The sequence below is a fragment of the Ambystoma mexicanum genome, chromosome 6q (genome assembly GCF_040938575.1).
Source record: "Ambystoma mexicanum isolate Mex_15411 chromosome 6q, UKY_AmexF1_1, whole genome shotgun sequence".
NCBI classification, from domain to species: domain Eukaryota; kingdom Metazoa; phylum Chordata; class Amphibia; order Caudata; family Ambystomatidae; genus Ambystoma; species Ambystoma mexicanum.
In genome coordinates this window covers 1,627,079,557-1,627,088,033 of record NC_090937.1, presented here as the reverse complement: position 1 = coordinate 1,627,088,033, position 8,477 = coordinate 1,627,079,557, and the positions used below count along the sequence as shown (strand labels likewise).

The window sequence follows — 8,477 nt, the reverse complement described above, 5'->3', positions numbered from 1 at the left end:
GATGCAAGAACCTTTCCTGGATGGGGTTTTGATTTTCACGAAAAGTGTGTCAGCTTTGCTTTCAGCATGAGTCTGATTTCCAAAAAATGCATTTTGAACAATTTAAAGATTTGATCTGCGTTGGCCGGGAATCGAACCCGGGTCAACTGCTTGGAAGGCAGCTATGCTCACCACTATACCACCAACGCCTGCCTGTCTGGGCTATCTGATGGAGCGGCCCTTAGAAATAAGAATAAGTCATTGGCTGGGAATGAAAAAAGCTTGCGTTTGACGCAGAAGCAGTTCGCATCATGAGGTCTTGCCGGTCAGCCCAACATTTCCCCGGGACCCCTTAAAAAAGGAGCTTGGTTTTAAGTTTGGTTTGATTGAACAGTACATTTTGTTGGCTGGGCTGGGACCCTCTCCTATTTAGCGCAAGAGTGGAACGAGGCAGCAAGTTCAAGGAATGACATTGCATCCAGGCACTTACAGCTCTTTGTGCCCTAATGCCATGACACAAAAACATAATTTGAAAAAAGTTAGCAGAGGATGGTTTCGATCCATCGACCTCTGGGTTATGGGCCCAGCACGCTTCCACTGCGCCACTCTGCTGGTTGGAGAACAAGAGCTTTTCTGGGCTTTTACAGCCTACAAACCGACAACCCTAGACCCAGTTTCGAGTGAAGCGGGCAGTAGGCCTTACAAAGCCAAACAACCTGCAACCACGCACTCCCATCCCATGGCCTTTTGCAGACAGGCCTCATTTCTCTAGCTCACACCCTAACTGCCAACACCCCTTCCCCTTCTCTCTCTGTCTCTCTCTCTCTGTCTCTCTCTCTCATTCTCTCTCTCTCGCAAATAGATACTTTACTTCCCAGGTGCAACAAAACAAGCCTTCTCGAGCTGGCAGATATGGGAAGGAAGGAAGGAAGGGCCAGTTTGGAAACTCAACTCAATTACCATAAATCCCCTGCTAAGGGTTATGGGAGGGAGGAATGAAGGAACTTTGCTTCAGGGAAAGGGCTGCTGCTGCTTCAGCATGTGAGGAGCGCAGCCACACGTTTCACCTTCTTCAGTATGTTGGTTTACAGGATGAGAGAGATCCTGAAACCTCACTCTAATAGGCTGAGGTGCTGTGCTCGGTGGCCTGCTGGGACCAAGGCCCGTCAGGGCAAGGCGAATAGGCCTTTGTCAGGCCTTCGTCAGGGCTTTGTCGGGGAGGGGCCAGGAGCCCTGCTCGCTTCAATCCCCTCACCGATAGACAGTTGCAGAAACTAGGATGCAAGAACCTTTCCTGGATGGGGTTTTGATTTTCACGAAAAGTGTGTCAGCTTTGCTTTCAGCATGAGTCTGATTTCCAAAAAATGCATTTTGAACAATTTAAAGATTTGATCTGCGTTGGCCGGGAATCGAACCCGGGTCAACTGCTTGGAAGGCAGCTATGCTCACCACTATACCACCAACGCCTGCCTGTCTGGGCTATCTGATGGAGCGGCCCTTAGAAATAAGAATAAGTCATTGGCTGGGAATGAAAAAAGCTTGCGTTTGACGCAGAAGCAGTTCGCATCATGAGGTCTTGCCGGTCAGCCCAACATTTCCCCGGGACCCCTTAAAAAAGGAGCTTGGTTTTAAGTTTGGTTTGATTGAACAGTACATTTTGTTGGCTGGGCTGGGACCCTCTCCTATTTAGCGCAAGAGTGGAACGAGGCAGCAAGTTCAAGGAATGACATTGCATCCAGGCACTTACAGCTCTTTGTGCCCTAATGCCATGACACAAAAACATAATTTGAAAAAAGTTAGCAGAGGATGGTTTCGATCCATCGACCTCTGGGTTATGGGCCCAGCACGCTTCCGCTGCGCCACTCTGCTGGTTGGAGAACAAGAGCTTTTCTGGGCTTTTACAGCCTACAAACCGACAACCCTAGACCCAGTTTCGAGTGAAGCGGGCAGTAGGCCTTACAAAGCCAAACAACCTGCAACCACGCACTCCCATCCCATGGCCTTTTGCAGACAGGCCTCATTTCTCTAGCTCACACCCTAACTGCCAACACCCCTTCCCCTTCTCTCTCTGTCTCTCTCTCTCTGTCTCTCTCTCTCATTCTCTCTCTCTCGCAAATAGATACTTTACTTCCCAGGTGCAACAAAACAAGCCTTCTCGAGCTGGCAGATATGGGAAGGAAGGAAGGAAGGGCCAGTTTGGAAACTCAACTCAATTACCATAAATCCCCTGCTAAGGGTTATGGGAGGGAGGAATGAAGGAACTTTGCTTCAGGGAAAGGGCTGCTGCTGCTTCAGCATGTGAGGAGCGCAGCCACACGTTTCACCTTCTTCAGTATGTTGGTTTACAGGATGAGAGAGATCCTGAAACCTCACTCTAATAGGCTGAGGTGCTGTGCTCGGTGGCCTGCTGGGACCAAGGCCCGTCAGGGCAAGGCGAATAGGCCTTTGTCAGGCCTTCGTCAGGGCTTTGTCGGGGAGGGGCCAGGAGCCCTGCTCGCTTCAATCCCCTCACCGATAGACAGTTGCAGAAACTAGGATGCAAGAACCTTTCCTGGATGGGGTTTTGATTTTCACGAAAAGTGTGTCAGCTTTGCTTTCAGCATGAGTCTGATTTCCAAAAAATGCATTTTGAACAATTTAAAGATTTGATGTGCGTTGGCCGGGAATCGAACCCGGGTCAACTGCTTGGAAGGCAGCTATGCTCACCACTATACCACCAACGCCTGCCTGTCTGGGCTATCTGATGGAGCGGCCCTTAGAAATAAGAATAAGTCATTGGCTGGGAATGAAAAAAGCTTGCGTTTGACGCAGAAGCAGTTCGCATCATGAGGTCTTGCCGGTCAGCCCAACATTTCCCCGGGACCCCTTAAAAAAGGAGCTTGGTTTTAAGTTTGGTTTGATTGAACAGTACATTTTGTTGGCTGGGCTGGGACCCTCTCCTATTTAGCGCAAGAGTGGAACGAGGCAGCAAGTTCAAGGAATGACATTGCATCCAGGCACTTACAGCTCTTTGTGCCCTAATGCCATGACACAAAAACATAATTTGAAAAAAGTTAGCAGAGGATGGTTTCGATCCATCGACCTCTGGGTTATGGGCCCAGCACGCTTCAGCTGCGCCACTCTGCTGGTTGGAGAACAAGAGCTTTTCTGGGCTTTTACAGCCTACAAACCGACAACCCTAGACCCAGTTTCGAGTGAAGCGGGCAGTAGGCCTTACAAAGCCAAACAACCTGCAACCACGCACTCCCATCCCATGGCCTTTTGCAGACAGGCCTCATTTCTCTAGCTCACACCCTAACTGCCAACACCCCTTCCCCTTCTCTCTCTGTCTCTCTCTCTCTGTCTCTCTCTCTCATTCTCTCTCTCTCGCAAATAGATACTTTACTTCCCAGGTGCAACAAAACAAGCCTTCTCGAGCTGGCAGATATGGGAAGGAAGGAAGGAAGGGCCAGTTTGGAAACTCAACTCAATTACCATAAATCCCCTGCTAAGGGTTATGGGAGGGAGGAATGAAGGAACTTTGCTTCAGGGAAAGGGCTGCTGCTGCTTCAGCATGTGAGGAGCGCAGCCACACGTTTCACCTTCTTCAGTATGTTGGTTTACAGGATGAGAGAGATCCTGAAACCTCACTCTAATAGGCTGAGGTGCTGTGCTCGGTGGCCTGCTGGGACCAAGGCCCGTCAGGGCAAGGCGAATAGGCCTTTGTCAGGCCTTCGTCAGGGCTTTGTCGGGGAGGGGCCAGGAGCCCTGCTCGCTTCAATCCCCTCACCGATAGACAGTTGCAGAAACTAGGATGCAAGAACCTTTCCTGGATGGGGTTTTGATTTTCACGAAAAGTGTGTCAGCTTTGCTTTCAGCATGAGTCTGATTTCCAAAAAATGCATTTTGAACAATTTAAAGATTTGATCTGCGTTGGCCGGGAATCGAACCCGGGTCAACTGCTTGGAAGGCAGCTATGCTCACCACTATACCACCATCGCCTGCCTGTCTGGGCTATCTGATGGAGCGGCCCTTAGAAATAAGAATAAGTCATTGGCTGGGAATGAAAAAAGCTTGCGTTTGACGCAGAAGCAGTTCGCATCATGAGGTCTTGCCGGTCAGCCCAACATTTCCCCGGGACCCCTTAAAAAAGGAGCTTGGTTTTAAGTTTGGTTTGATTGAACAGTACATTTTGTTGGCTGGGCTGGGACCCTCTCCTATTTAGCGCAAGAGTGGAACGAGGCAGCAAGTTCAAGGAATGACATTGCATCCAGGCACTTACAGCTCTTTGTGCCCTAATGCCATGACACAAAAACATAATTTGAAAAAAGTTAGCAGAGGGTGGTTTCGATCCATCGACCTCTGGGTTATGGGCCCAGCACGCTTCCGCTGCGCCACTCTGCTGGTTGGAGAACAAGAGCTTTTCTGGGCTTTTACAGCCTACAAACCGACAACCCTAGACCCAGTTTCGAGTGAAGCGGGCAGTAGGCCTTACAAAGCCAAACAACCTGCAACCACGCACTCCCATCCCATGGCCTTTTGCAGACAGGCCTCATTTCTCTAGCTCACACCCTAACTGCCAACACCCCTTCCCCTTCTCTCTCTGTCTCTCTCTCTCTGTCTCTCTCTCTCATTCTCTCTCTCTCGCAAATAGATACTTTACTTCCCAGGTGCAACAAAACAAGCCTTCTCGAGCTGGCAGATATGGGAAGGAAGGAAGGAAGGGCCAGTTTGGAAACTCAACTCAATTACCATAAATCCCCTGCTAAGGGTTATGGGAGGGAGGAATGAAGGAACTTTGCTTCAGGGAAAGGGCTGCTGCTGCTTCAGCATGTGAGGAGCGCAGCCACACGTTTCACCTTCTTCAGTATGTTGGTTTACAGGATGAGAGAGATCCTGAAACCTCACTCTAATAGGCTGAGGTGCTGTGCTCGGTGGCCTGCTGGGACCAAGGCCCGTCAGGGCAAGGCGAATAGGCCTTTGTCAGGCCTTCGTCAGGGCTTTGTCGGGGAGGAGCCAGGAGCCCTGCTCGCTTCAATCCCCTCACCGATAGACAGTTGCAGAAACTAGGATGCAAGAACCTTTCCTGGATGGGGTTTTGATTTTCACGAAAAGTGTGTCAGCTTTGCTTTCAGCATGAGTCTGATTTCCAAAAAATGCATTTTGAACAATTTAAAGATTTGATCTGCGTTGGCCGGGAATCGAACCCGGGTCAACTGCTTGGAAGGCAGCTATGCTCACCACTATACCACCAACGCCTGCCTGTCTGGGCTATCTGATGGAGCGGCCCTTAGAAATAAGAATAAGTCATTGGCTGGGAATGAAAAAAGCTTGCGTTTGACGCAGAAGCAGTTCGCATCATGAGGTCTTGCCGGTCAGCCCAACATTTCCCCGGGACCCCTTAAAAAAGGAGCTTGGTTTTAAGTTTGGTTTGATTGAACAGTACATTTTGTTGGCTGGGCTGGGACCCTCTCCTATTTAGCGCAAGAGTGGAACGAGGCAGCAAGTTCAAGGAATGACATTGCATCCAGGCACTTACAGCTCTTTGTGCCCTAATGCCATGACACAAAAACATAATTTGAAAAAAGTTAGCAGAGGATGGTTTCGATCCATCGACCTCTGGGTTATGGGCCCAGCACGCTTCCGCTGCGCCACTCTGCTGGTTGGAGAACAAGAGCTTTTCTGGGCTTTTACAGCCTACAAACCGACAACCCTAGACTCAGTTTCGAGTGAAGCGGGCAGTAGGCCTTACAAAGCCAAACAACCTGCAACCACGCACTCCCATCCCATGGCCTTTTGCAGACAGGCCTCATTTCTCTAGCTCACACCCTAACTGCCAACACCCCTTCCCCTTCTCTCTCTGTCTCTCTCTCTCTGTCTCTCTCTCTCATTCTCTCTCTCTCGCAAATAGATACTTTACTTCCCAGGTGCAACAAAACAAGCCTTCTCGAGCTGGCAGATATGGGAAGGAAGGAAGGAAGGGCCAGTTTGGAAACTCAACTCAATTACCATAAATCCCCTGCTAAGGGTTATGGGAGGGAGGAATGAAGGAACTTTGCTTCAGGGAAAGGGCTGCTGCTGCTTCAGCATGTGAGGAGCGCAGCCACACGTTTCACCTTCTTCAGTATGTTGGTTTACAGGATGAGAGAGATCCTGAAACCTCACTCTAATAGGCTGAGGTGCTGTGCTCGGTGGCCTGCTGGGACCAAGGCCCGTCAGGGCAAGGCGAATAGGCCTTTGTCAGGCCTTCGTCAGGGCTTTGTCGGGGAGGGGCCAGGAGCCCTGCTCGCTTCAATCCCCTCACCGATAGACAGTTGCAGAAACTAGGATGCAAGAACCTTTCCTGGATGGGGTTTTGATTTTCACGAAAAGTGTGTCAGCTTTGCTTTCAGCATGAGTCTGATTTCCAAAAAATGCATTTTGAACAATTTAAAGATTTGATCTGCGTTGGCCGGGAATCGAACCCGGGTCAACTGCTTGGAAGGCAGCTATGCTCACCACTATACCACCAACGCCTGCCTGTCTGGGCTATCTGATGGAGCGGCCCTTAGAAATAAGAATAAGTCATTGGCTGGGAATGAAAAAAGCTTGCGTTTGACGCAGAAGCAGTTCGCATCATGAGGTCTTGCCGGTCAGCCCAACATTTCCCCGGGACCCCTTAAAAAAGGAGCTTGGTTTTAAGTTTGGTTTGATTGAACAGTACATTTTGTTGGCTGGGCTGGGACCCTCTCCTATTTAGCGCAAGAGTGGAACGAGGCAGCAAGTTCAAGGAATGACATTGCATCCAGGCACTTACAGCTCTTTGTGCCCTAATGCCATGACACAAAAACATAATTTGAAAAAAGTTAGCAGAGGATGGTTTCGATCCATCGACCTCTGGGTTATGGGCCCAGCACGCTTCCGCTGCGCCACTCTGCTGGTTGGAGAACAAGAGCTTTTCTGGGCTTTTACAGCCTACAAACCGACAACCCTAGACCCAGTTTCGAGTGAAGCGGGCAGTAGGCCTTACAAAGCCAAACAACCTGCAACCACGCACTCCCATCCCATGGCCTTTTGCAGACAGGCCTCATTTCTCTAGCTCACACCCTAACTGCCAACACCCCTTCCCCTTCTCTCTCTGTCTCTCTCTCTCTGTCTCTCTCTCTCATTCTCTCTCTCTCGCAAATAGATACTTTACTTCCCAGGTGCAACAAAACAAGCCTTCTCGAGCTGGCAGATATGGGAAGGAAGGAAGGAAGGGCCAGTTTGGAAACTCAACTCAATTACCATAAATCCCCTGCTAAGGGTTATGGGAGGGAGGAATGAAGGAACTTTGCTTCAGGGAAAGGGCTGCTGCTGCTTCAGCATGTGAGGAGCGCAGCCACACGTTTCACCTTCTTCAGTATGTTGGTTTACAGGATGAGAGAGATCCTGAAACCTCACTCTAATAGGCTGAGGTGCTGTGCTCGGTGGCCTGCTGGGACCAAGGCCCGTCAGGGCAAGGCGAATAGGCCTTTGTCAGGCCTTCGTCAGGGCTTTGTCGGGGAGGGGCCAGGAGCCCTGCTCGCTTCAATCCCCTCACCGATAGACAGTTGCAGAAACTAGGATGCAAGAACCTTTCCTGGATGGGGTTTTGATTTTCACGAAAAGTGTGTCAGCTTTGCTTTCAGCATGAGTCTGATTTCCAAAAAATGCATTTTGAACAATTTAAAGATTTGATCTGCGTTGGCCGGGAATCGAACCCGGGCCAACTGCTTGGAAGGCAGCTATGCTCACCACTATACCACCAACGCCTGCCTGTCTGGGCTATCTGATGGAGCGGCCCTTAGAAATAAGAATAAGTCATTGGCTGGGAATGAAAAAAGCTTGCGTTTGACGCAGAAGCAGTTCGCATCATGAGGTCTTGCCGGTCAGCCCAACATTTCCCCGGGACCCCTTAAAAAAGGAGCTTGGTTTTAAGTTTGGTTTGATTGAACAGTACATTTTGTTGGCTGGGCTGGGACCCTCTCCTATTTAGCGCAAGAGTGGAACGAGGCAGCAAGTTCAAGGAATGACATTGCATCGAGGCACTTACAGCTCTTTGTGCCCTAATGCCATGACACAAAAACATAATTTGAAAAAAGTTAGCAGAGGATGGTTTCGATCCATCGACCTCTGGGTTATGGGCCCAGCACGCTTCCGCTGCGCCACTCTGCTGGTTGGAGAACAAGAGCTTTTCTGGGCTTTTACAGCCTACAAACCGACAACCCTAGACCCAGTTTCGAGTGAAGCGGGCAGTAGGCCTTACAAAGCCAAACAACCTGCAACCACGCACTCCCATCCCATGGCCTTTTGCAGACAGGCCTCATTTCTCTAGCTCACACCCTAACTGCCAACACCCCTTCCCCTTCTCTCTCTGTCTCTCTCTCTCTGTCTCTCTCTCTCATTCTCTCTCTCTCGCAAATAGATACTTTACTTCCCAGGTGCAACAAAACAAGCCTTCTCGAGCTGGCAGATATGGGAAGGAAGGAAGGAAGGGCCAGTTTGGAAACTCAACTCAA

The 8,477-nt window shown here is 49.9% G+C and overlaps 2 non-coding genes across 2 annotated transcripts; both read right to left on the bottom strand.

The window, feature by feature from the left end:
• Positions 1–519: 519 nt before the first annotated feature.
• On the bottom strand, positions 520–591 carry TRNAM-CAU (transfer RNA methionine (anticodon CAU)). The gene has a single exon. It is a non-coding gene; the product is annotated as a tRNA-Met (tRNA).
• A 7,067-nt stretch (positions 592–7,658) lies between these two features.
• Positions 7,659–7,730, bottom strand: TRNAG-UCC (transfer RNA glycine (anticodon UCC)). Its single transcript has one exon. It is a non-coding gene; the product is annotated as a tRNA-Gly (tRNA).
• Between the last annotated feature and the right edge of the window lie 747 nt (positions 7,731–8,477).